This window comes from Cyprinus carpio, chromosome A5, assembly GCF_018340385.1.
Source record: "Cyprinus carpio isolate SPL01 chromosome A5, ASM1834038v1, whole genome shotgun sequence".
In the NCBI taxonomy this organism is placed as follows: Eukaryota; Metazoa; Chordata; class Actinopteri; order Cypriniformes; family Cyprinidae; genus Cyprinus; species Cyprinus carpio.
The window spans coordinates 21,706,737-21,722,135 of NC_056576.1; the positions used below are offsets into that span (position 1 = coordinate 21,706,737).

General features: G+C 36.3%; 1 protein-coding gene across 3 annotated transcripts in view; it reads left to right on the forward strand.

Moving 5' to 3' along the window:
- The first annotated feature begins 267 nt into the window (after positions 1 to 267).
- LOC109088768 (spectrin beta chain, non-erythrocytic 1-like) overlaps positions 268 to 15,399 on the forward strand; it is a 72,394-nt gene continuing 57,262 nt past the window's right edge. For 2 of the 3 annotated variants that reach the window (XM_042756457.1, XM_042756460.1), the window contains exon 1: positions 268 to 753. The gene's annotated coding sequence lies outside the window, so the exon portion shown is untranslated. The remainder of the gene's footprint in view (positions 754 to 15,399) is intronic. The other variant, XM_042756459.1, reaches the window with a different exon arrangement.

Genomic DNA, 15,399 nt, shown 5'->3' on the forward strand with positions numbered 1-15,399 from the left:
GTCTGTCACACATGGTACTTACAAGTTTGCTTATCTCATGATCTAATTTGCATCATGGTGCCAAACAGGCCTATCCATCCGCATGCAGGCAAGCAAGTAGTCTAGTCTTAGTCTTCTGATGTTCACCTGCACAACTGTTGTTTTAAAGCACCCATAGACTTTACGAACACTGTCTTTACTAGAAAAAGAACAGCGAAATTAATTCCCTCGTTTATTGTGCATCCGTGGGCGCGAAATGCGTTCAACATACCAATCAGACGTAACCCTCTCTCGCACTGCTGTCCTTCGCGTGTAGGCGCGCGCTCGCGCTATATGTGAGCGCGAGGATGCGACTGAGCCCCCGCTACCCCCCTTCGATCATTCATCCTTTCGTCTATCAGTCGGACTAAAGAAAGACAAGAGCGACACGCCGGAGGTCGCGTGGACACCAAGGCTGTGTGACGATTACGGAGGAATTCAAATATTCGACGAGATCTGAAATAACGGTTTGAAATCTGCGTCGTTACCTGAGATCACCGTCACGCGAGGGATTCGCTTTATGTTTCATAACCGCCCGCGCAGCTCGGGCTGAGAAAAAAAAAATCCCACACACAAGGATGCGGATTTAACGGAAAAACTATCGAGAGCTATCCGACTTTTAAAACGGGAGGAAAACAGAAACACCTATGTGAGCTGGACGAAACCATTCCGCTTTGTCTTCGCAAGAGAGAAACGTTGAGATTCGCTGGATTTGAAAACACAGCAACGCCATCGGTAAGTGTGCGTGTCTGTAACGGGCTGTTCGTTTAAAGATCAAGCTTTGGTCACGGCGAATTAATAATGGCCACTACACATTATACGGTTGTCAGAATTGTGAGGTAATGTAACGTTCAGTTATCTCACACGGGTCGCGTGTGTGACTGAGTGTGAATGGCCATGCTGCTCGCCTTTTGTTTCGGCGTGTGTCTGCGCGTCCTCCGCGCACATTCACTCCTGCCCAGACTATCATGTGAGCTTTCCACCCAAACATTACAGTTCAACACACTGTGAGCGATATGTGTGCGAGCGGAGGGTATCTGGCGTTTTAAATGCAATGCAATGTGATATAGCGCGCTTCTTGCATGCCATCTGCTGTGTTATTTTGATTTGTCATAGGCGGTGGAGGGGGATGCATGGCCCCACTTGCAAGCATCACTACGATATTGCCAAATTGTTGTGAAAGGGAAGGACAGGTAGCTACTAAACCTAATGCACTCAACTGTACTGCACAGCATTTAATGGCAGTGTTTTGGACGGCTGTCTTTGGCAGATTAGAGCGTTTAATGATTCAATTAAATCGGACATGGCAGTGCCTGCTATTGCATGAGGTATAAATGGAGTGATACGGAGAGAACACGGGATTTGATGACATTAACGCAGCATGCGGCGAAGGATGGAGGGGGATTACGGCCGGTTCTGCGGTGGGGTCTCGTGCTGTTGTTTAAGGTCTGTTTCCTGTTGTTTTGGGTAGGTTTTCATTTCGTTTGGATAGGGTATTTTGTGGTGTTTTTAGTGTTTTGGATAGACTTTGAGTCATTTTTCAGGTAACAGAACAAAATATTCTTCCATTTCAACAGCAGCTAGTGCAGCTGAATGGTGTTGAACTTTCTGATCGTTCCTTCATGATTGGTCGAATAGAAATGTACTGTATGTATGTGATGTCTAAACAGAAATGTTGAGATCTGGTCCTTATGTAATCGCTCTCAGTAGGCCTTTAGCTGTTGATAAAAGGGAATAATTGTTTTTGCCTGTTTGTGAGTTGAACTATTGGTTTAATCCCATTTGTTTTTGTATGATGTTCATGCATAGGTTTTCAATTGTCCTGCATTTCTTCCTCTCTCTCTCTCTTTCACACACTGACCTATTTCAGCATTTCTTGAAAGGGATAGCTTACCCAAAAATGAAAATTCTGGCATTGTTTACTCAACCTCAGGTTATTCCAAACCTGCATGAGTTTCTGTTGAAAACAAAATAAGACATTTTGAAGAAAATGGGTAACCAAACAGTTGATGGTCCCCATCCATAGTAATGAAAAAAAATCTTAAATGAATAGGGACCATTTTTGGATTTCTTTTTTTTTTTTTTTGACCATTTCTTTTTTTTTCTGCCAAAATGTCTTTTTTTTCTGTTCAGCAGAAGAAATAAACTTATACAGTATCATATTGTGATGCCACACATGAATATGAATATAAACCTTACAAAAAAATTTGAATTATGTCTTTGCTTACTCACCCTCATGTTGTTCCAAACGACTTACTGTTTTTAAGATATTTTGAATAATGTTGGTAGCCAAACAGTTTTGGTTAACATTGACTTCCATTGTATGGACAAAAGCACTGAGAGTTTTCTCACACAGTGTCTATACTGGATGCGACAGTTGTCGTGTCGCACCACGCCGCACTGCAACAGCTAAAGTCTGTCTGTACTGGATGTGACAAAGCATTTGTATTTGTATTTGTACTTTGTGTCAGTACATCATAAATAGAATGAGGCATCAGTTTACTGTTGGGGATTTTTCGTGTCGTGTCGCCTTGTGCCGCACCGCATCCAGACAGCATCACTGATTATAATGAGTTCTATGGTCTTTTGGCATGTCGCTTTGCGCCACTCACGTCCAGGATAGACATGGTGTGAGAGTATCTTCTTTTGTGTTCCACAGAAGAAAGAAAGTCATACAGGTTTGGAACGTCATAACTGTGAATAATGGATGACAGAACTTCCATTTATGAGTGATCTCTTCACTAGAAACTAGGGGTGCATAAGAATCCATTTTTCTATTCACTAGGAACTGGGGTGCACGGATACCATTTTTTTTCATAACCAATCTGATCCGATATCAAAAATTCTGAGTATTGCCTGATACTGATCTGATACCAACACAGTTTTTTTTTAATCAGTTTAGAATTTCTATACCTAAATGTGTGTTGACCTGATCATCTCTCTTTTGTGTGTTAAACACAATCTACTAAATTTAAACAACTTCATTATAAAGAAAAATAACAAATGAAAAAATATATAACCATAATCTTTGGCAAAAATACTATTATAAACTAGGTTAGTCAATAATTCAGCAGCAAAAGGTACTGTAGAAAAAGTCATGAGTGCACAATAATTTTATAAAATCTAAACATGTAGTGAAAAGAACATTTATATTTAGTGGGGAACAAATAAAAGTGAATAAGTGTACTACAGATGGGACAGAACAAGAAAGGCTATTAATAATCTTTCATTGTGCAAAAGTATTATAACATGAAAGGCTCCAATACAAAGCGGCACAAAGCACTTATGCCCATTCCATGCACAGAATGATGCGCTTGAAGCAACACAGAGTCACAGTGCACAGCCCTCTGCATAGAAAAGTTCAAAGGACAAAGGGAAAAGCTATTGATGTGTAGTATATTACATCTGTGCAACAGTCTTTTAACAGTTTTAAATTTCAGTTACTATGCACGTGAAGAACAATACATAGTGCTCTCTACTCCAGTGTTGTGATCTAACAGACAGCTGGTACAAAGTAACATGATATAGAAACAGCACTAAAATCCAGCGAAATAAAGTCCTTTTAAAGTCATTGATCTTTATCTACAGATTTATAATAATAGCAGGGCTCCAGACTGCAGTCAAATTTGCGACTAAAAATATGAATTTGTGAGTTAAATTTTTGCTTTAGGTTGCCACTGGCGACTATAGAAATGTACATGATTTTAAACTTTTTTTCTGATTGTTTTGCGATCACATCTTTTGTTATGTTGATGTAATAAACTGAGATGATGCGCATCAAAGAAAAACAGACTGGATGTTTGCAAAACATATGATGCTGTGATGCTGAAATAATTATGGTCCGTGATATTGGCACAGATTCTGTGTAATAAACAATTCTTTGAGACTGTATATATCAATTTGGAAAAGACATTTAGTTCCCAATTTAAGTGATCCTTAGTTCCCAGGACATCTACAAGATGGATTAATATGCTGATAAAACAATAAAGATTAGACATAAACACATGACAGTATGACTGAAATGTTAAGTGTTAAAAAAATAAATAAATAAATAAAACTCTATTCTGTAGCACATAAAAAAATAATTTGGTGCATATTTTTTTTTTCTTGTTGGAGCCAATTACTCTTGATTATGATTTTCAGGAACACTGAATCATCTTGGAGATTGTTTTATTGTTTTGAGTGTCGTAACTAGGGCTGCACGATTAATTGAAATTAAATTGCAGTCGCAGGGCACCCGTTTTATTTATTCCCAAATTCTGTTTTATTTTTTTCCGTTTTAATTTTTCTGGATTCTGTTTTTTTCTGTTTAAATTTTTCTTGACTACTTTTTAATGGTTAAATTACATTTTATTAATCAAAAAGCATGTCTAATTAATTTAAATCATGAAACATAAATTTTCACATCAATTTATTAAAAGTTTAACAAAAATGACATGTTTAGGGCCCTATAAAATGTTTTATTTTTTCTTCGTCATATGTTTTATTGTTACCCAATTCTGTGTTTTAGCATGTCTAATTATTTAAATGCATAAAAACAACTTAATTTATTCCATTTTTTCTTAAAATAGACTTATGAAATTACAGATACTAGTCCATATCACATTTTGATTTGTGTAATGACCTACTTTTGATTAGTTCATCCAAAATTTGACAAATTCCGTGACATTATATGTTAAACTGTAAATTCCGTTTTTATGACTGTATTTCACGATTCCGTCTCAGTTTAGGGCCCTAGTTGATGAATGGAAGAAGAAAGAAATGGATGGATGCATCATTGTAGTGGCAGTGATGAGAGGAATGTGACATTGGCCCCCCCAGAGTGCTGATGGTTTAAATCCCCCTTACTTTCCTCTCTGTATGTTGCTGTGAGTGAGACCACTATTGTACCTACGCACAGGGTCCTGTGTTTCTGTAAGCCAAGTCATCATTACTACTGCTGGTGCTTTTGTTTTCACTAACACCCCTACATCCCTGCCCACCGCAACACTAGGGCACAGAGAGCAGAGATGGGCATGATGATAATATGATCTGTAACAGGATTTAGGGTTAGTGTGACTATGAAGCTTCAGGTCAGTTGGACACTCAGCCAACACTCCCCAAACCAGAATCAGTTCCAGATTCACAGCTATCCCTCCACTGAGTTGAGTTTTGATTTTTGTATAGATTGAAATTCATGCCACTGGAAAGGTTTCATGATATGTTTATTATCATTATATTGAATTGGTTTTGGATATCTTCTATCAGAGCAGGGTGAAGGGAAGGCTTTTATCCAATGTAAAATCAGCTGGACAGCGGCCCAAATGTCTTTTAATACCTCAATTTGCTTGGAGGAAATGTCTTCACCTGCCACAAAACTCGATGTCTGGGTCAGAGATATTCTAGTCAAGATGGTTTATATGGCAAGTAATTTTAACTCCATTAGCAGTTTTGCAGAGCTAAATTCTGGCATGTTCAAGTCCTATATAAGTGCAGTAAATATGATGCTGTGGTCTCCCTATTAGGGATGCAATGATACCATTTTTTCAGAACAGATCTGATCCGATCTGCCGATACGATCCACTCCGATACCAGCACAGTCTTTTTTTTTTTTAATTCAATTTAGAATTCCTATACTTCTCTGTGTTGACCTGATTGTCACTCTTTTGTGTGTTAAACACAATCTACTACATATAGACAACTTAATTTGAATGAAAAATAACAAGTGAAAAAAAAAATATTCATAATCTGACAAAAATACTATTATAAACTAGGTTAGTGGATAATTCAGCAGCAAAAGATCACGGGTACACAATAATTTTATAAAATCTAGTCAAATATTTTATTTACCAAATAAAAGTGAATATGTCTAAAATCTGGTAAAATGTTACACATAGCTCTTTGTATTGTTGTAAAATACATTCATGAAAAAACAAGTAATTAAAAAAAATAATTGACTATACTTTTATTTAATCCAAACTGTGTACATATTTAATTTTAAAGGATTTTGAATTTTAAAGCCAGGAATAACAATTAAGTTAGCTTAGGAAAAAAAAAAAAAAAAACAGAACTGCTTGTCTGACTGGTATGACAAACAATGTTAATTTGTACATTCTCGAACACATATATTTTAGATTCACAATTCATTAAAAATCCTCTGGTGTGTAAAAATAGTAAATATCATCATGTCATCCAGTTTTTTTACCCTAATAAAAGTTAAAGGAGCATTAAATAGTTAATAAAGAAACTTAATTCTAATGCTCATTATATTAGCATTAGCTGCACTTATGCTAACGATTAACTACTCTAATAACAGCGTTCATTTCAATCCGACATTCAAATTAAAATATTTAGTATTCATAACAGAAGCGGTTTCCCACAGCAGCATATGCAAATTCATTCTCTGCCAGCAGGAGGTGCTTGTAGAGCGCAAGAGAGAGCGGTTTCCCCGGTAACGGCTGTAATCAACCCATCACGAATGCAGCCCACGTGCTGAACGCATAAGAAATATAAGCTGTAGCCTAATGTTTTTATGTAAAATAATTTTGTTTAGTTTTTCATAGGCTAAATTATTTTCAGACATGAGCAGACCTACTCACATAATTAACGCGTTTAATGAACATTTACAAGCGCGGACTTTGGCAGAATTCATTACAAATAGTCATCAACTGCTATTAGTTAAAATTGAGCATATCAGAATGGATAAATTTGTTTTTAAGGGAGAAAAATTCAACAGTGCAGAAGCAGCAGCGAGAGCTCGTTATTGTAACGTGAAAGCACATTAAAATAATGCGCGAGCGCAAATCTCTCCGCTCGCACGCAGATTTCCTCTGCTTTGTCACAAAACCAGACACGCGTTCTCAGATACATGCTGCTCTCTTAAACGTGTCTCCTCTCACTCAAACTGTGTCCTGTGCACTCACAACTCTCTCTATGCTCATGCATATTAATTAGATATTAATTATTTTCGCACCTTTTTATTTCTAATCTTTTCTGTTCACATCTTTAGCATCGTTCTGGTAGCACGTGAAGGCAGCATCAGTGTAAACAGACAGACAATGGTAGCTTTAGCAACATAAGCCTTACAAAGTGCCGAGAAGCTCTTTCAGAAAGGCAATTTGGGAAACTAATGAATGAATGAAATACTTCTGTAGCTGGATCACGAACCATTGGCACTGCTCCATCAACAAGGAGCAACTTTTGTGCAAAACCTGTTTTATGCTGACCATCATTCACAAAGCAGTCCAGTATCAGGCTCAGATTTCGGGAGTAAGGAGAGAGCTATGTGGATTCATACATCCAGCTACAGAACACCTAAAGCGCTTGGGAGACATTCTTGTCAGTGCACCAATGGCGGACTGTGAATTCGCTGTGTACTCGCTCAGGACGGTTCAATGTTATAACGGCAGTGTCTGTCAACATTCGTGGGCGCGGCCTGTGGCTAATGTGACGTCACATTAGCACCAGCTCAGAAAACAGGTAGTTGGGAGACACTGCTTATGATCTAAGGGGATTTAAAAAAACGAAGTGGGTGGATTTTTATCATTATAGGGTGATTGTGTACACACACTTCCAACACACATTTATGTCCAAACCTATCCTATCCTATTCACCTAAAGTGAATTTAGCATGATAGGTCCCCTTTAAGGTGACAACACTGTCGGCTTTCATCGGTGCTAGTTCTTTGAAGTTGGCTTGGTGTGTCCTGGCCTTTTCAGTAACATTATCCACTGCATGCAGACAACTGTCAGCATAAAGACCGGGTAGTTATAAGAGACAGTGAAATGTAAACAAAAATGTCTGAGTGCACCTTTAACAGTGATCTTTCCCTTCAGCATTAACTGGACCAAGCCAATGTTTAGTGTTAAGTAGAGGAACTGCCTCTTGTGTACAGTTTGTTTTTAGTAAGCAAGAATAATTGAAATGCAGGCTGCCTGACTTATGATTAGCATGCTCATAAATACAGCTGTGAATTCATACAGTAAGCAAAATGTAAATTATTCAATGAATGCTAGTCATTACATGGACAGCTATTATTTTGATGTTACCACATGCACAGTAGCATTTAAATATGTTGCAGCTGCAGGGATCCAGACTCATTCTTCCTACTGGTCATTCTTTTTGCGACTAACTTTCTCGGTTGGTCGCACGAACACATGATCTGGTCACAATATTTTTTTATTTTTTGCACTACAACATGGGATTAATCAATGCGGGCTGATGAACTTTTATCATAGTTTATAATTATATGGAAATGAAAGTGGTTAACATTCAGCCCGTTCTTTTTCATCAGTAGTATTATTTGTGATTCGAAGTCGTGAACTTGTTGTCACATTTTACAAGAAAAGAAAATTGTCTGTTTTGCTTACATCTACACACCTTTCACTTTTCAAGACTAAAACAAAAGATGAATTCATTATTAATCTTTATTTAAAAGCACAACAATAATAATCGTTTATTAACAAAAACTAAGAAGATGAGGCATGGCATTGTAGTGTATTATATACCGACTAATAAATTACAGAACGTTTAGCAAACACTGAGGAATCAAATAAAATAAAATAAAATAAAAGAGAGCCTCCATAGCCTAATGTGAGGTAAACTGCAAAGATAACAAGCTTTTCAAAATGAAACAAAAAAAAAAGAAAAGTAAAATCTAAACTTGCTGTCGGTGACAGTGCTTGCATTTTTATTCCCCAAAAGAATACCAACATGTTCACCTTTTCTGGTTTAAGAACCGGTCTTTTACTTTACTTTAACTTGAAAACCACCGTTTCCTCAATATTTTTGATGCACGCTCCTTTGTGCTTGTGCTGATGCGGCAAGTATAAATAGGGCCCTATGAAATCCATTTTATTTTTTCAAAATTCTGTTTTTTCCATTTTCCGAGGTATATTTCTTATGTAATACAGTCTCAAGGGTCTACATATGCACAAACAGCCTCAGAATGTCCCTTTATCATCATACAGACACAGTATGAATTATATAATATATTTCAACATTCTTCGCACACCGTGGCAATATAATCGCCATTGGCTAGTAAATTTTTTAGCTTACTTGCCAGACTGATATACTGTTTTACACACACACACACACACACACACACACACACACACACACACACACACACACACACACACACACACACATACATACATGCACATACACACACACATTTGGTGCTTTCCCACAGCATGGTACGGCAGTGGCACTGCACAGCACAGCTCGCTTTTGGGGGGTTTTCCACTGTGTACAGTACCTGGTACCTGGTACTTTTGTCAAGTACCAATTCGGCTGAGGTTCTAAGTGAACCATACCATTAGCAAATTGTGACGTGTAAACCCTGCTGATCACTGATTTGTCGGAGAGGATCGTCACTACTAGTGGTTAGGGCTGGGTAAAAAATATTGATATCTTGATATTAATTGATTCTCATTTTTACAGAACTATATCGATTCTCAAATCCCAAGAATTGATTAGTCTAGCCTGTTTTCAGTTAATGGACTGAATATTAAAGGGCACTTCCCATCCAATGTATTGTGCTTTGGTACTTTTAATATGAAATAAAATCTCAAATTTCAAACACTCTCTATTGTATTGCAGTATTTAAACAAAAAATGCCATTTTGGCACTGTTAAATGTGGATTGATAAATCGCTGTAGCACCTCAGTTCAACAGACGCCACAGCGCAAGGTGCACGTGAACTAATCATCTCCTCCACATTAATACCAGTTTCAGCACAAAACAAATAGACATGACTAAACATCCGAAGGTAAGTTAAAAGAAAGAGTACAACTTTACAATCCGTATCCTGTCCCTTGTAATTGCTCAATCAGTGTTTCCTCTGCACAAAGACGTCAATATAACGGCTTATAAACAATGTCACGTAACGTCACATTTACCTCAGAAAAAATATTTGGTGACCATAAACCTATTGGTCAATTAGAAAATAAACTGTAGAGAGGGGCATTTTAATACATATATGCACCAAATAACATATTCATTATAAATTTTACTTTTCTTCAGTGTTTAATTTATGTTCGAATAAATCCATCAAGTTTTAATGACAGCCACCATTATGTTTATATATAAAAAATACGAATTGAAGTAGAAATATTATTATGTTACTGTAACTTTATTGTTAAGTTCATTAAGTGTAATTTTAACAAATCAGTTAATTTTTAACGTTAAACATTATAGTAATGTAGTACCGACTGACTTTTTTTTCCTTGAGAAAATTTGGAATGTACTGTTCTTTATATATTCAAAAGAATCGATATTGAATCGAATCAAATCAAACTGGTAATTGAATCGAATCGCAAGCTTGTGAATGAGAATTGATTTGAATCGTGAAATTTGTGTCAAAACCCAGCCCTACTAGTGGTCAACCAATATTGTTTTTTTGCCATTTGCAATAATCAGTCCCTGTAACATTCAATGTTATTGAACCACTTTTTGTGCAGTACGAGTCAAGGGTGAAAAATTCAAGTGCTTGCAGGATTCTTTAGTTAAATGTAAATGTATAAAATGTATTTTATAAAAGGACTAGGGCTGGGAGATATATACAAGCTGTATGTTATTATGAGAATAATTTTGAAAATGATTTAATGTTTGAGTGTATTGTGAATATTGAATATTTCAAATTGAAGCATACTTTACCAAAAGAACATGCTGAACGTCCAAAAAAGGAACATGTAACTGTGGACTGCTCTACATGCCTCTACCACGAGAGCTTTAATGAGAGCGGTTGCCAGATAACAAGAGTTTAAATCCCCGAATCAGAGCTTCGATGTTACAAGGATACATTTTCTGCTCTGTGTTTGCTTATTTTATGGAATCTGGCAACCATGCACACGTGCTCACTCCTCATTGCAGAAGCACCGCCGCCGATGATCTGAAAACACTAACAAGCTGGAGTTTAATGATCTAATGCAGGGATAGGCAACTTGGAAAGGAAAACATATTGTCCACAACACGAGACTGTGTTGTTTAACTGTTTTGGAGTCATTCTCTTATGCTAGGTTTTATGTATTGTTTTGTGACTTGTGGAAATGGGTGTTAACCGATCAGTTTCATTGATCAACTCAGATCACACAGTACTGACAAACTAAAACCAGAATTACATAACAGGGTCTGCATAACATCCACTTAAATGGTGTGTTTTTGTGAAACTCGAAATAATTCTTTCACCTTATGGTGGAAACTGATTTTTCAAATTGTGTGTTTGCATGTGATGGTGGTGTGCTCGAGTGTGGGTGGTTGGAGGAAAGGAATGATTGTGTGCATGTGAGTAGGAGTGAAACAAATAAAAAAAAATATTCTCTCTCTCTCTCTCTCTCTCTCTCTCTCTCTCCTCTTCACATACATTCAGTCAGTGTAACGATCATGTACTCTAGCGGTACTCTAATCAATTATGAGACGAGAGAGAGATGATTTAAACAGGGATAAAATAGAGGCCATTTCTGTGGCAGTGGGATTCCAATATGAAAGACCGTCAAGAGGAGGACAACAGAAGAACACACACACACAATGCCCAGGAGGCATATGGTCTCTTATTTGATCTGTTTTGTTAAAAGGGTGCAGCCAAAAACAGATCAGCCAGCTGAGACCCAGAGAAAGGAAAGTGAGAGTAATGAAAGTAAGGCAATGAAGAAATGATTGTCCACTGAAAAATAAAGGCCGTAATGTGTTGATGTTGGTGCTCTGAGGTCCAATTTTGTGTGAACATATATATTCTTTTTAAATCATATATATTGTTTTTTTGTTGGTGCTTTGAGTTTATTTTTTGTGTGAATATATTTATTCTTTTTATACATATATATGCAAATTCATTTTCTGCCAGCAGGAGGCGCTTTAAGAGCGGGAGAGATACAGGATTCTCCGGTAACGGCTGCGAAGCAGTGCTGAGCTCACAAATGCTGCCTTATCAAGCATTACATGCAAAATGAAATGAAAATGAAATTGAATTTTTTCTAAATACAGTCGGTTTCCTTCTGAAATACAGTGATATAAAAAACACCCGCATTGGTTTTTGATTTGAAACGTGCAGTGCTCATGTTTATTCAATGAAGTCAAAGCCTTTTGGAAAATCTATTTGTGGCGGTCAGTTTTGATATTGTGGCGGCCCGCCACAAATAAATCAATGTGTGGGAAACCCTGTATATAATATATATCATTTATTTAGAATACTGTGGTAACTAGAGGTCGACCAATATTGGGGTTTTGCTGATAGTGGTTTTTGGTTTTGATGATAGTTGGGTTTGAAGATTAATTAACCGATTAAAATTATGATTAAAAAACCGATTAAAAGAATGATTTTTTAAAAATGCATACTGAACAAAAACTAGAATAGTGCTTTATTTAAAAAGAAAAAAGGGCTGAATCATACTAGTAGTAATAATAATAGTAATAGTAAATGTTGAAATTATAAATAAAATCCGTTTTATTTTTTCCTAAATTGTTTTATTTTTTTCCAAATTCTGTTATTTTCGTTTGAATTTTTCTGGATAGTTTTTTTTTTCTGTTTTCATTTTTTTCTCCACTCCATTTTAATAGTTAAAGTTTATTAATCAAAAAGGAAGTCTAATTAATTAAAACCATATAACTTATACATTTTCACATCAATTTAATAAAAGTTTAACAAAAATGACATGATGTTTAGGGCTCTATGAAATGTTTTATTTTTTCTTACCATATTTTTTTGTTACCAAATTCTGTGATTTAGCATGTCTAATTATATGAATACATAAAACAACTTAATTTATTCATTTTTTTCTTAAAGAAGCCTTATGATTTTTTTCCCCTCAAAAATTCATTGTTGTATATTTAAATTTTTTTTCGTGTTTTTTTATTGTTGCATGATTCTTTGATATTTTGTTTTTTTTTTTTTTAATGTAAATTAATGAAATTTTTTTTTGTTGTTCAAAGGGGATTTACTATTAAAATGAAAACATGGAAGAAATGTTGTGCGATTATTCCTTAATTTTTTTTTTCTTTTTATTAGTAGTAGTAGTAGTAGTAGTAGTAGTAGTAGTAGTAGTCTATGTACATTCTACTGAAAAATAGACTGGACTTTTATTTTGACGGGTTGCCGTGAATACCTTTACAGTTTGTGATATGATGCTAGTTTTTATTAGTTTATGTGGTTTGTAGTTCATGAAAGCTCTCTCAGAGCAGTTCTGGAGATGTTGTTCATGTGTTTACGTCCTCATTTAGAGAGACGACAGAAGCTGAAATCACCGCGAGCATCACACGTGCTTCAGTATAAATGAAACCTCGCATCTGAGTCACGCAGAACATCCAGGATTCATATTTAAATCGACTTTTAAGGCTTAATAGTTACAGAAACTAGACCATATCGCGATTTGATTTCAGTGTAATGACCTACTTTTGATTAATTCATTCAAAATTTGACCAATCCTGTGACATTCCACGTTAAACTGTGAATTCTGTTTTTGTGACTGGATTCCGTCTGCATTTTCCGCATCATGGAAATCACAGGGCACTACTCACGGACGCGTCGCATTCAACTCGAGCAGCGGTCTAAAACAGTTTATTTATTCACCAAACGGACACAAGTTTACTTCAAGAATGAACAATGAGGCATAGATAAGTTTGAAGTTCAGTGTTTACAAAAACGGAGCAAACAGAAAGAGCGATCTGTATTATTGCTCTATAAATGAAACCTACAGACTTTATTAGAGCCACAAAGACAAACATTTAGATGAAAATGCTCAATATACAATTCATTATGTACATTAACAACGATTCGGGGAGAATTTAATGTATTTTAATGGAAAACTATGTGAATGGCGCTCTGTGGCGTGGCACGATTTTCTGTCAGCTACATTTAAATCCAGGTCTGAAGTTTCTCGCTCTGTTCAGCGTGCAGCATCACGTGTCTAAACAAATAGCACATGCTGTCAGTGATTTCAATCACTAGAGGCCACTCTCGCACTGTATAATGAAAACAGACCCTTCTCAGCCGCTCCAGCAACGGACGCAACCCGGAAAACTATCGGCATGGATTTTTGCCAATAACTGATTGTCCGAGCAATCAACTATCAGTGTCGATTAATCAGCAAAACCAGTACATCAATCGACCTCTAGTAGTAACACATTATTGCAAGCTGTTATGATATAACACAATAAATCATTGCATCTCCACAGAGCTCCAGACTGAAATGGCCACAGTTGCAACAACAAAAAAAAAATAGTAGCCATTGGCAACAGACAAGAAAACTTCATTAGATTTCATCTGGTGAGTAGGCGTTAATTATATCTTTAGACATGAGCAACAGTTTCCTGCACCTCTATTCAGAAGCTTTCTGTTGCGTCACCCTCTCTGCACACAACAACAAACATCTGATTCACTATTGAATAACTTCTGACTCAATGAATCAATCTCAAATTCAGGAGTAGTCAATTCTAATTTGAATGTTATTTAAGGCAGAAATGGATGAATGGGAAGAAAACAAACCCTAACAACACCCCTGGTTAGTGGTTATGTAATGGAATTGGAAAAGGTGATGATAGACGTATTAGTTTTGTTTTTAATACAGCTCAGAAAAGAGCCTTTAAAATGCTCTGTGTGGACTTGTTGGTGTGTGCTTTTATGTCTCTATTGCGACTATTATATCACTCTATTGCTGCCAGTCATATTCTACAGGGCTCTTATGTTAATATATTACAATAGACAGTCAATGGCAAAAATGAGGACAGAATAGGTGTTACTTTTTCTCTCCCCCTACCCATGATGCTAGTTAAATATAGTTGAATTCTGACACTCTGTTCTCAAATGAAGGCATATAACATTAATTTCATTTATCTTTTAATTATTGAAAATTAAGCAAACTTAATTTTTTGGCAAACCAAAGGGGATTTACAATTAAAATTAAAACATGGAAGAAATGGTGTGTGTTATACCCTAATTTTTTTTGTTTGTTTGTTTGTTTTATTCTAGTAGTAATAGTAGTCTATGTACAATCTACTAAACAATAGTAATATATTTCTGGTACAAATGTCTTCAAAATAAACCGGACTTATATTTTGACGGGTTGCCGTGAATACCTTATAGTTCTGTGTGTATATGATATGACGCTAGTTTTACTCAAATTAAATGGTAAACTGCTCATGAAAGTGAGTTTTGGAGATGTTGTTCATGTATTTATGTCCTCATTTAGTGAGATGAAAGACACTGAAATCACTGCGCGCATCTTCAGTATGTGTGTAGTAAGTGAAACTGCGTGTCTGTGCTATTCACACACACAGAGACACACAGAACATGCAAGATTTATATTTAAATAGTATTTTTGCGTCTTAATAATATTTACAGGGTCATGGGCTGGAGTGGGATGGGTGTGTCTGATCTGCCCCCACCCCACCCCAGCTTCACCCAACCAG